The sequence below is a fragment of the Hermetia illucens genome, chromosome 4 (genome assembly GCF_905115235.1).
Source record: "Hermetia illucens chromosome 4, iHerIll2.2.curated.20191125, whole genome shotgun sequence".
Classification (NCBI taxonomy): Eukaryota; Metazoa; Arthropoda; class Insecta; order Diptera; family Stratiomyidae; genus Hermetia; species Hermetia illucens.
In genome coordinates this window covers 12,643,810-12,657,579 of record NC_051852.1, presented here as the reverse complement: position 1 = coordinate 12,657,579, position 13,770 = coordinate 12,643,810, and positions in this window count along the sequence as shown.

The window sequence follows — 13,770 nt, the reverse complement described above, 5'->3', positions numbered from 1 at the left end:
TCGCCAGAATGCTCACATTCTCGAACTCGAGCGAGAATTCCAACGATATAAGCTGGCCATACTGGGCCTAAACGTAGTAAGATGATGAAGTTCATAAAAGTACTCCTCTAGAAAACCGAGTGAATTTGGAATCGTGTTGTTTTTGACGGCTTCCGCATGGCAGGATCTCTTGACCCGGGTGGAGGTTTATGACAGACTTCTGACTACAGATTCTGAACCAGGTTAAAGAGCTTCACAATTGAAAACTGCTATGCAGAAACAGAAACTGCCGCGGATGCCCGACATGCAAGGACATGGTTGCCAGAAGAGAAGCTGACAGAACAAAAAAAAATGCTTATCCCATGAGAGCCAAACAGGTGGTGACTCAGATGACACAAAGCTTGGCCGAAAGAGGCGTATCTTACGCTCAAGCAGCTAGGAATTCTCTTTCTAGAGCTGCGGCGCCCAAAGCTCCGCAAAACTTGGCCCAGCCAAGCATACCTCTTACCCAAGTAACTAGGAATACTCTTCCTAGAACTGCAGCTCCTCAAGTTCCTCAAGACAATACGTTGGCCTTCAGAAACTTGGTTGAAACGCTCGCTTCGACCCAAACTAATGAACAGCGACAATTCGCTGTTATCCAAATAATAATGAGCATATGGAGTTAAAAATTGTCGGATTCAACTCCGCGTCCCTGGTCTCACATGCCCGAAGTGCCATCGCACAAAAGTTGGTAGATTCTCTAAAAGCGGACTTCTACTGTGTTTCACAGAGACGATTAAAAGCAGGCACAACGTAAATTTTCCCGGTTATAACATTATCGGGAACGACACCAACTGCCTTTTTAGTCAGAAAAGACTATGAATTTGAGGAAGTTACCAAAAAAAATTCTGCAAACCTGTTCCGCGGCGGCGGCTTTAGTTAAAACCACCGACTGTAGACGAATCTTAATAGCTGCAATCTACATCAAATGCAGCTCAGTGATCTCCAATCAAAATTTAAGTACCTAATTTTTGGTGGCGACTTCAAATCGAGGCGCACTCACAAGACCTGAAAGTCAATCCATACTTTACTATTTCCTAATGTCCGCAGAAGCTACACTCACATTACAGTTGTTAACGTGCAAAACTTTACCAAGAATGTCCGATCACTTTGCAGTTGTGGTCAAACTTTCCTTCGCCTCTCAACTGCAGAAGCGACTGGGATAAGTTTAGGGCAGAATTAGCACCACAGCTAAACCTGAAAAAATTAGTCAGATTGACAGGCAATAACAGATCTAGAAACCCGTTCTCACCAACAAAACGAAAATATCTTCAGCGACACTAGGCAAGCCCAAGGACCCAAAAACCTTTTTGAGTTTATCATAGCTCACAGCTATCACAAAAAGCTTGAACGGCAAAAAATCAACCGGACCAGATGACATAGTAAATATTGTTATCAAAAACCTCCTTAGGGCATCAATGAAGCTCCTTCTTGCAGTCTTCACCAGCTGCATTAACAATGGTTACTTTCCCACTACTTGGAAAGTAGCGAAGATAATCGCTATTAACAAAAAAATGCGGCTCCCACGAAACACAAAACCTCAGGCCCGTCTTTTTCCACAGCAGTGTATTTGAGCTGCTTCCTGTACGTAACAAGTGAGGCGCTGACATCGGCCTCGATAGGGATCACCATCTGAAGGTTGCTTACATTCGCTTGCCTGTTGCATTCGCCATTTCTCACGGGGTTGGAAATAACGATAATAACCGGTAACGTCCGAAATCCCGAGAAGTTAAAGGTAGTGTTCACCACAGTTCTTAACCATATCATATTCAGTGAAGGTCCGCCCCTTGTGTACTCAACGTAGCATGCGGATAGGGACCGTTCCTCCATGCCATCGCAAGCTTTTAATAGTATGAGCAGGGAGAATATCTGGCATGTTCTAGGCAGGAGGAAAATTCCGGAGAAATTAATAGCTATTATCTAAACGAATTATGATATCGTAAATTTTGGAGGTCTTTAAGGTCCAAAGCGGGGTCTGGGAGGTTTGCATCTTATCACCGATATTATTTCTACCTGGTGACCTTCTTCATGCTGCCTTGCCCGGAGGACGCGGACGAGTTCAATGGACAATGACATCTTTCTTCAAATAGCAAGCATGTGTCGACAGAACACTTCAATGGAGTTTCAATATTTGTGGGTGGACCTTCATAGTCATTTTCGCCACCTTTTTACATTTTCGGGATAACTCTCCCCTCTTGCCCGTCACCAGCAACTCGGGATGGTCATTCAACGTCGCCCTTCTCATTTTGCCATTACAGTTACAATTATATTTCTGCTACATCTGTTGTCTCCAGGACGGCCTGATTAACAACTCCCGTTTGTCGATGGGTTGTGCGACACATGGATTTAGATGGTATAAACAGTTGTCTCAAAATTGTCTCTTAACTTCGGCAAGAGGTTTATTTACTCCACGAGGTACTGTTTTTGGTCCTCGGCTCCTTCTTGTGGTTATTACCTTGACGCTAAATTTCCTCGCCAGTCTCCCATTGTTTCTCAGCTAATTCGGCGAGTAGCATGGTAAATAAAATTACACTGCTGAATTCCTCCAAGATTACTATGCACTATTACGTTGAGGTAGTGCCGTCTGCAAACGTTCACAACACAAGAGGGTTCAGGACAAACTAAGCGAGGAAACCCTCGATTATGTATAAGCAAATTTGACGAAAAAGGATCACGTCGGGATAACTAGTTTTTAGTTTAGTTTAGTTAGTGGAAAAACCGCAGCTCCAATCATTTGGGGTTTTGTTAGGCCCATTGTTCTATCCCCCGAAATCGCCTACTTAATGGCTTTTGCGAATCTAAGAAGGTTCTCCACATTCAGAGGTGTATTCTTCTGAGATCCGGTAGCTCGAGCAGCTGCATATGAAGCAGAGCCGTCTCCACTTCCTTCTCCTCATAATGGCTGCATACCATTACCCCAATTTTTTCCCATATTATATTTTAAGGAGCAGTATCCCGTTAAAAGCCCCATTAGAATCTTCATGTCCCACTTCTTAAGGAACAACAGAAATACCCGGATTCTTTCACAAAGATTTTCGAGTGCCCGGCAAGAATTCAAATTTCTCCGCTCGACGACGTAAATCCTGGACAGATACCAAAATCTGGCTCTGACAACACCATTCTGGACCCAGACCCTTTTCGAACCAGTCTGTCAGCTCCCCCTTTACTAACAATGTTTGAAAGACCTGGCACCCACATCAGGTATGATCAACCTGCATCAGAGCCACCGGATGATTGTCAAGGAATTTCCAGATAGACGCATATCCATATGATTGGCTGTTGACTGCTTCCCGTTTCTCGAAATAGAGTGGTTGAAGGTGAACCCATGCTCATTACGAAATCAATACGCCTGTCATCCGAGAGTATGATATCGTTTGATACTCTCCACTCTCTGACAAGAACCGCAATGACAGAGGATGCCACCGTGATATCGATGATCTTTTTTTTTTTTTTTTTTTTTTGAGGAGGTGGAAATCTTCAAAAGACACTGGTCTGGACACACCAGCGTGTGGGATTTTTATCCACTAAAACCACCCCCGACTCCCTCCCTGCCCCGCGGAACCACCATAAGGTATTACATCACGGGGCGGAGTCAGCTCACTCTAGCTTAATCCCATTTCTTCTATACGCGGCGCACGTGACCGCGTTTTTCTCCTTTCCTCTGCCTTTCGCAATTTATCTTGAATTGATGCGATCATAGAGTTGACCGCATCCCAATTCCTTTGATGTGCTAGCATTTTCGGCACCAGATTTTCTGGTACCAGCACCTCTCCTAGAGTCTCCTCTAGGTTCCTCCTTTCTTCCACAAATCTCGGACAGTGGAAGAATACATGCTCTGGGTCCTCTGGGACTCCATCGCAATTTGGACAGTCGGGTGAGGTCTCCAATTTAAACCTGTGAAGGTATTGGAGATATCCTCCATGTCCCGTGAGAAACTGGGTGAGATTATAATTAACCTCACCGTGTCGTCTCTCCAACCACTCCTTGATGGCAGGAATGAGCCTGTGAGTCCACCGACCCTTTCCCGAGCGTTCCCACCGCTCTTGCCATCTATTTATGGATCTCTCCCTCTCAGCCTTCTTCGTCTGCAATAAGGGAGAGATTGGCTTCGCATGGTATATATTCGCCATCTCATCTGCCAAGATGTCAATCGGCATCATTCCAGAGATGACGAATGCTGCATCATCTGAGACAGTCCTGAAGGCAGAGCATACCCTCAGAGCTGTCCTCCTGTAGACTGCATTCAGTTTGCTAGTGTTAACTGACATCCGCAACGCCTCGCTCCAAACTGGGGTCGCATAGAGCATGATTGAGGTCACCACCCTGGCTATAAGCAACCTAGAGGTATGCCGTGGCCCTCCCACGTTCGGCATCATCCTGGCCAGGGCCATACTGGCAGTGGATGATTTATCACAAACATACTGTAAGTGTTGCTTATAGCTGAGCTTCCTGTCTATCACCACCCCCAAGTATTTGATGGCCGGCTTGGAAGTGATGATATGATTCCCGACTCTAACACAGGCGTAATTTCTCTTCCGGCGCTTCGTGATGAGGACCGCTTCCGTTTTTTCCTCCGCAAGCGTCAGACCAGAGCTCTCCAACCAGCATTTGACAGCACTGATTGCCTCGCTTGAGTATAACTCAGCATCTTCGAGATGCTTTGCGACAATAACCAGTGCAATGTCGTCAGCGTAACCCACCACTGTGGCTTCCTCCGGAAGGGGAAGATTAAGTACATCATTGCACATGATGTTCCACAGTAGTGGGCCCAATACGGAGCCCTGCGGGACACCGGCGGAAACGACGTACTCCTGCGGTCCGTCATCAGTGTCGTACCAGAGCCTCCTTTCAGTTAAATAACTATCGACAATTGCGGCGAGGTAGGCGGGAATACCAACCTTCGCTAGGGATTTCCGGATTAGATTCCAATTGGCCGAATTGAATGCATTTTTCACGTCCAGGGTTACAACCACGCAATATTTGCTGGTACTACCCTTTCCGTGGATTGCATCTTCGGCCAAGCCAGTAACCAATTTGATGGCATCAATGGTTGATCTGGCTTTACGGAATCCGTACTGCCGATCTGAAAGGCCGCCTTGGCTCTCAACTACTGGGAGTAATCTATTATAGATTACCCGCTCTAGCATTTTCCCCACCGTGTCCAAAAGACATATGGGTCGGTATGAGGATGGTTCACCTGATGGTTTACCAGGCTTAGGCAGAAGCACCAACTTCTGCCCCTTCCATATCGCTGGAAATATTCCCTCGGACATGCACGCTTCGAACAACTCAGCAAACATGTCCGGCCTGGATTTCACGGCAAGCTTAAGGGTCTTATTCGGTACTCCGTCCAGACCCGGTGCTTTATTGTCTCCTATTCTGCCGCAGATCTCCAGGAGCTCGTCTCTAGTGACTGACGGGATTGCCGTCACATTCAGAGGTGGTTGGAATGTGTCGGTGTTCTCCTCTTGCTGGGGGAATAACCCCTGGATGATTTTCAACAAGAGGGCGGGGCACGTGATCTGCGGAGACGAACGGCCTCTAAATCGTCCCATCACGATTCCATAAGCTCTCCCCCACGGATTTACGTCCGCTTCTGAGCAGAGCTCCCTAAAGCATTTCCTCTTGCTTCGCTGGATGGCGAGCTTGAGGGTTTTGCGGGCTGCCTTGTAGGCGCACTCTTTCTGCCCTTGATCGACTCTACCTACCGCCCTCTGAGCCGCTCTTCTCGCTCGGTGGCAGGCTGATCGAAGGCCGATCAGTTCATCATTCCACCAGTAGTTTGGTCTTCTACGGGGGAATGCGCACCTCCTAGGCATGGACGCGTCACATGCTTTGGCGATGCATTGAGCCAGATGGACAGCTCTTTCCGTAGAGGCGCCTGCTATATCAGGTTGATCAACCACACCTCTAAGAAGCTCTGCTCATCCAAAGATTTTGCAGACCAGCCTGAAATCTTTTTCGGTTTCGGGCATGATAGCTCTTTGCCCTGACGTTCGACACATGTCTCAAAGAAAACTGCCTGGTGATCGCTGTGGGTGTAGCGTTCGCTGACGCACCAGGACATACCACGCGCCAGCGAAGGGCTGACAAAGGTCAGGTCTACAACCGAGCCTGATCCCCCTTTCTGGAAGGTGTTTACAGCACCTTCGTTAGCCAAAACTATGTCCATCTGCGCAAAAGCTTCTAATAAACTGCGCCCCCTAGCATTTGATTCCCTACTACCCCACTCTAGGGCCCAAGCATTGAAATCACCAGCAATCACCTTTGGACTTCGTCCCTTCGCGTCGAGAACAAGATTATCAAGCATTTGCTCGAATTCAGACAGTGTCAAACTTGGCGGGGCGTAGCAGCTGTATACATATACACCACTTATTTTCGCCCACACGAAGCCACTGCCTGCCTGACTTGCAGTACATTGTATGGCCTGTCGAGCGCAAGCCCATATCGCCGCTCCACCAGTCGAATCTTTGACCCATATGCCACCGTGACGGTGTCTATACGGTTCGCTTATGATGGCGATTTCCATCTCAGATTCGAACGTGGCCTGCTCAAGTAAATCCTGAGCGACCCTGCAATGATTCAGGTTTATTTGAATAAACCTCATTTTCTCATTGCAGTGAGCGCCTTCCTAAATTTTGGACATTTACCACTCCCGGCAATATGCCGGTTATCCTGTCCCTCTTTTACTTCGCACAATAGGCACTTGGGGTCCCTATTGCACTCTCTGGCAATATGGCCTTTCTCCCCACACCTTCTGCATCGATCGGATCGATCAATGCTGCTGGTGCAAGCCTTCGCGAAGTGTCCAAACATGAGGCATTTAAAGCACCTCTTCAGTGAAATTTGTTCCCTTAAACGGCAGACAACCCATCCAATCCGAACCCTTCCGGCAGCCAATAACATCTGTGCTGCCTCCGCTGGTACTCGTATTGTGGCTGTTTGAGTACCACCATAGGCTTTTCGTAAGCCCACAATAGACTCCTCGGTGAGTTCTTTCAACTTGAATTGCTCCTTCAGAGCAATACAAATTTCTTCTTTCGATGTTACTTCATCGAGATCCTTACATTGAAGGCAGATCTCATGTTTTTGGGCACGCACTGCGGCATTCTCCCCAAGTGAGTTTTTCACTTGGTGCGAAAGTCATCAGTTTTGCCCACGCTGGATCTTTTCAGCTCGAACATGAAATCCCCTTTCTGGGTTCTTCGGATTCGGTTTACATTTCCGCTCAGATCTTTTAGGTCGGGATCCGCTTTGACCTTTTTGAGTATCTCCGCGTAGGACAGATTGCCCTTACTGGAGATAACAATTGTAATACATCTGGACGAGTTCGCACTTTTGCTTTTCGTTCCGCTTTTTTGTTGGTAACTTTAGTCCATCCATCGTTTTCACTGATCTTAGGCTTCGCAACGCTGGTCGAGTTTCCTAGATTCGCTGTACGGTTTCCTCCTTCTGACCTGTTGGTGTTGGTTTTCCGGATGTCCTGTCCGCCTTTTTTTCTCTTAGGCGCCTGCTGATTACTTAAAGGATCCCCCTCTTTTTCACGTACTCGCTTATTTCGCTGGGATTCGATGGTAGTACGGTTAGGCGTCACTTGGGTCGCTTGTGATACTGTTGGCACAGCGGGATTCGACGTGTTCTTATTATTCTTTTCCTCCATCTGTGATCTATTATAGAGAACTCTAATAGCCCTCACCATATTCTTTATGGCTTGGTGCACGTTGTGCTTGTCCTTGATAAACTCGGACAGCTCAACTATTTTTGCCCCAAGCTGGGTGAAGGGTAATTCCTCCGGATCGGGACTCTGCTCCCTATAAGTCCCGGCAGGGTTACTCCTTTTACATGGTCCTTCACTTTTGGCCTGTACTTTATCCTTCATCGTCTTTGGCATTGGTGGAGATCTCAAAGTTGATGAGCTTCTTTTGAATGGATCTCTTCCTTGTTCCTGGAGCACCTCCTGCTGTCGAGCATCTTGAACATGTGCGGTGGGTGTTGTCACGGTTTTTGTTGTCCAAAAAGCTGCTTTTTGTTCATCTTTGTTTGGTCTTGTTATTGGTGTTCTCGGTAAAGTCGTACTTCGCTTGAATACTTCCTTCTCCAGATCCAAATCACTTGTAGCATTATATGCCAAGGTGGCCAAGTTGTCCACCACCGAGGCACTGCGGTCGAGGGATATCGACGACCGGGAGCCCGCTTGCTCACTCCCAAAAGCCGCCAGTACTGGGGTTCCGAGCCCCTGCACCGTAAGTTTCCTCCTTCTCTCGTCTTCCATGGTGGTTTTATGTTCTGGGTATCCTTCCCATAGCCATTTTGGTCCGCGCACCAGAGATGAGCAAACACTAGCCCATGCACAATCAAAAAAGAAAAGTGCATGAACACATATTTACACATCAATAGGTATGCCCCTATCCGCCAACTGGGGTCGCACCTGATGGGAGATCTGGCCACTCCTCACAGGTGATATCGATGATCTCTCACCATTGAAGAAAGTGAGTCCATTACCCAAATTGAGGATCTGCAGATCATTTCCTACTAGATACTCTAATAGTCTCGATCCCCTTGCGTTGATGTTGGAACTTCCTCAGAAATATGTGGTGGGCGTTGACATCACAGCCAGCTATTAACCCCATGCCCTTACTCTTGGCATATGGGTAGCTCTGATGAAGGTTCTACTGGGAAGGTCTCCTGCGTCATAGGGGAAATAACCAGAGCACCATGGAATCTCCTTATCTCCTTGTTGACTTTTTATGGTTTGTTTGCCTGTTGTGGTCTCGCCATCACATATGTAAGTTGTCAATCAAATCGACCAGGAGCTTTTTTAAGACAACCATGCAGGAGCTCATCTACGCTTCAGATGAGAACACCGTTGGTTGCACGTCTCCTTCAATGGTTTTAGGAGCTGCCACTTGTAACGTAACAATCCCAAGCCCATAGTAGAACCGGCAGTCCGTTTGTTCCGCCCGTTTGAACCTTGTTAACATCCAGTTCGGGAACGCCGACAGTACGGAAAGTTCCTATCGGCTCTCTCTCCTGCTGCTACTAGGCAGCATCTAAGTGGAGATGTTGAGGCTGTTCTGGACAAGAAGTTGTTCCAAAACCACAGCACCATTACGAACCTCTTCTAAAAGTCAAAGTCAGAGACTCCTTTCAGGGTTAGTCGCGCATCCTCCTACAAGTCGTTGAGGGAGGAGCAGTATTGCCTGAGCCATTCGTTCGTGTTTTCATCGTAAAAGTTTAACAATAACATTTCACGGTATACACCTTCCAACAAAAAGCGAACCTTTATGCATTGCGAGGATGCAGTCCTTACAGCTAAGAGGAGTTTCCCCCTAAATTGTTCACAGTGCTCCGTATCATAACCAAAGGGGTCAAGCAGTGCACTTCAGGGTAGACTGATGTGGAATATAGCTCCCTGGGACTAACCTATAACTCTCTGAGAATGAGCTGTCTCTTTTCTAGGGGGACGTGTGGTTTCCAGAGGCCAGGCCTCTCGTCTACCAAGGCTATTAGTGAGTGGTGATAGCCACTGTACGACCCTACTATTAACAAAACGCTACGCATCTAGACTGGGGAGCCGAAAAACACCTCCCCCAATCCAGGGTGTCATGCAAACCGTGCCCATTGGATAAACAAATAAAAAGAACCAGACGGAGACACATCTCCTAAATACTAAGATCCAGATGATTACACACATCAAGGAAGAAGTCGGGACATCAAGCACTAGATCCAAGGTCAACAAGGATAAGCAAAAGCACGTCTGAGATCAATATATCAGACGTCAGGAAGGAAACAGGTTTTAGTGGCACAAGTGCCAAATGGTACCTGCGTTTTCTGAGACCACAAACCTAAGCCATCTTTATCGGAGCCAAGAAAGCGGAGAGTAACGGAGATTAGCGCACATGAGGGGAATGCTCCCGAAAAAACCAAACCTGAACCCAAGACCGGAGAAAACCCGAGTAGGTTAAGAGTGAAGGCAGGAACCACATCATATCAATTATCGATTTGGCAGCATACCTGCGCATAGGGAAAAGCCGAGGAAAGACACCTCGGATCGGCGATCAAGACACTTAGGTCCAACCAGGTGAACTCTACACTGTAATGGGGATGCCTTGAGAAACTGAATATGCTCGGCTCTCACAATAAGTTTTGGATACTGTGGGTTCAAGGCCATATTTGGTTGGAAGGGAATGAAGCAGCGGACGAACTAGCCAAGAAAGGAGCAGTTACGCCTTTATACAGGCCAAAACCCTTCTGTGGAATCGGCAACGATTTCAGGGCTATGACATTAAAAAATGAAGAGGAACGGCGGAGGGAAATGCACTGGACAGGTCTACCAGGAATGGAGCAGTCCATGGTGCTTATTGGGGGATACGAATCTAAGCGTACCAAAGGTTGTTTAAACCTCACCGAGAAAAACCTACGAATCATAGTGGGAATTTTCACTGGTCACTGCCGACGAAACTATCGACTAGGGAAGCTAGGGATATCTACAGACAGACAGTTGCCTGCATGTTCTGTGTGGAGTGTGTTGAAACTTCTATACACGTTCTGGGACAGTGTCCGACACTTGTGCAAAGTAGGTCGAGACACCTGCGGGAACACTTAATACCAAGTGCAAAGTTGAACGATTTGGAAGCAGGGAATATACTCAAATTCCTAACGGCTACAGGCTTGCTTGTGATGCTATAGTTAATAGATACACTGTAACCAGTAAAAGGGGCACAATAGTTCTTCAAGGACGCAGTGCGATTTCCCCTTAACAGAATAATAAAAATCATAGCTGAATAAAAACATCAGCTTCGATAGCCTTGGTTGCAAATGAAGGCTTAGCCGTTGGTGGCCAGGCCTCTTTGCTGCTTTTTGTGTCGAAAAGTTAGGATCGTCTGAGGACCGCTGCCATTTCGGTTTGTCCTTAGTTGCTGGTTCGCCGGATGCTGCTTTCTCCTCAAACTGGACTCAGCATCTAGGTTATGATTTTCCCGGAGTCGGTTTGCCTGGAGGCGGTTTGTCCGGAGGCGGTTTGCCCGAACAGCGTTTGCCCGAAGGCAGTTTACCCGGACATGGTTTTTTGGGGCATTTTGCCCGAGGGCAGACAGGAGTGCTGACAAAAGAGGCCCGCTTCGGTTCCTCCGTTAAGGATTCAGTCCCAATCGACTTGGTTCTCACTTGAATAGAGGAGAGAGTGGAGAGGCTGGGTCTAGGCTCCATCGATGAGCTTAACGAGGGGTTTACCAAAATAGAAGGATGTGCTAGAAAGGATCATCCAGTCTTTCGTTTAAAGATCCTCCCACTAGCTGCTTAGCCGTACAATTTCTAGCATGCCGCATCCTTGCCAATGAGGATGACTTCTATATCAGAACTAGCCCCGTGAATAACAATGAAATGTAAGTCAAACAAAATATCCTTAAAAATGATATAATAAAAGCGGACATGAATTGATCTAAGTTCAATAAATCTGCCTAAAAAGTCAATTAGTTCCTGATTGATTTCTAAATTTCATCTCTATCAAACCCCGTCGTGAGGGAGGAAATAATCCCCACTCCTTGGATTATCCTTATAAACTAACGATAAATGTATTCAAAACTGTACTGGAAAGACCATCACTAATAAAAAATGAAAATCAGTTCCACCGCCCCACCCCTACCTGGCCGATTTATAGCTCATTTTCTAAATTCCCAGAAATTTCAAGTGAGAATATCCACACATTATACTTTTTCATGTCTTAAAAAGGACCGAGAATATCACCCCTTTTGATATCATTAAAACGTAACTAGTTCCCTTTTGGATAGCCCCCGTTTTGGGCTAACATATTAAATGCGTTGGGTAGGCGGAATTCCGCAATAAGACGAGGCGTGAGCAGTACTAAAACAAGCAGGATGATATCCTAAACACGTACTTGTTTCATTTTTGTATTACTCGTCATCAGATCCCTCATCAATTATCCGAAGAGGGAATGAGAAATTTAGATGCGTAGAAGAACTTTGACCAACAAGGACTTAAGAACCCAACGAAGACTAAGGGAGGTCACCACATCACGTCCTCACTTTGCGAACCCAATGTCGAACCCGAAACTCGAAATGGATCTGGATGGCCATTTGCTGTTTTATATTTTACATCAACCTGTACACGACCCAATAACAACTTATGGCTCCTGGCCCTGAAATTCCATGCTACATGCCCCGGCACCACCCCCGGCCCCGCAACATTGTGAGATCGTTACTTAGGCAAACACACACAGCCGACGTGCCCGTGAGTCTGCAGGACCTTCCAGCCTACCGAGCGCCTCATGAAATATGAATGAAAGGTAAGAGCAGTGACATCATATCGAGTGAATTAAATGTTCCCTTAAATTTTAAGTACATGCGGTGGCAAGCTTCATTATATTCCACTTGGGATTGCAGGCGTTCTGCGTCCTCATCGAACTCCACTCGTATATTGACTTCTCCGCGCTCGTCCTGGAAAATGCCATCAATGCAATTACTTGGATGTTACCCTCTGGCAATAACCATTTTCCCGATGACTTCTTTGGCTTTCCTTGCTACGGCGTGTGCAGCCACCGCGCCAGAAGACAATGTCCTGCGAAAACAAGGAGCCGAAAACAACCATTTCTGCAGAACCCAACGCCCAAGTTCGTTCGGGAGCTTTTCGGCAAACTCAGTCTCGAGGATACGGCACGGATATCGATGACGAATAACTGGAATCTGGAATAGGGACAATAGGCCAGAGACTCTCCGGCACCAGCGAAATGGTGTAGTAATTGGAAGAACAATGGAACGGCCAAGTGCTGGATTTGTTTTGAGAATTTCGGGATTTCCAGCGGATATGAATCACGTTTTTATGGCTGGAAGTGCATTCAATATGTTGGGAATATCCTTCTCAAAGCTCACAGGTTGGCCGTCAGGAGTAATTCGGGTGATATTATAAATTGAATTGCACGCGATAACTAAGGATTGGAAATCTTTGTTGGGAGATTTCAGTTGTATTTTTTTTTTGTGGGTAGAAAACATTAGCTTAAATGGGAGGAAGTTTGGAGGAAATAAAGTGGTTACACTGATTCTATCTATATGAGGTGATTTTGTATAGGGAAAAGATACTTAGAAAAAATATGCAAGAATTGTAACCAAGGATAAGGATTAGTTCCTGACTAGCTGCTACAATGACAATACCCCTCCGGACGGGTCTTTACAGCGACTTAAACTCATAGAAGAAGGGAGTAAGATAGATGAATGCGTTTATGCACAGAGTGTTGGACTCCCCTGCCATCAGAGAACTAGCCTGAAACCGTTTGACACATTACTTTGGGCTAGCCCTCCCGCTCTCCCGACTTTGATAGCCTTCAAGTCAGGGAATCGCTTTCACTAAAGGGAGGGGAGGAAGGTAGTTGTTAGTTCAGGGAACCCCTTGCCATCCAGTCCCTCCGCCGGTCGAGTCCGATATGCTTCGCAATAAGAAGAGCCCAAATATAATGTGCAGCACGATTCCAGCAACCAGCGCTATTCAGCATCTCTTCAGCAATGTTGTCTGGAGAGAGCTCCCCTATGTCTGCATAAAGCTGCTGTCGAAAGCCATCCCACCTTTCGCAAGTGAAAAAGGTGTATTCAGCGTCGTCCGTCACTCCATTGCAGAAAACACAATCAAGAGATCGTGCCTTCCCAATCCTGTGCAGGTAAGACTGAGAACCTCCATGCCCATTTAGAAGTTGGGTAAGGAAGTAATCAATCTCACCGTGCATTCGGTTCAGCCACAGGT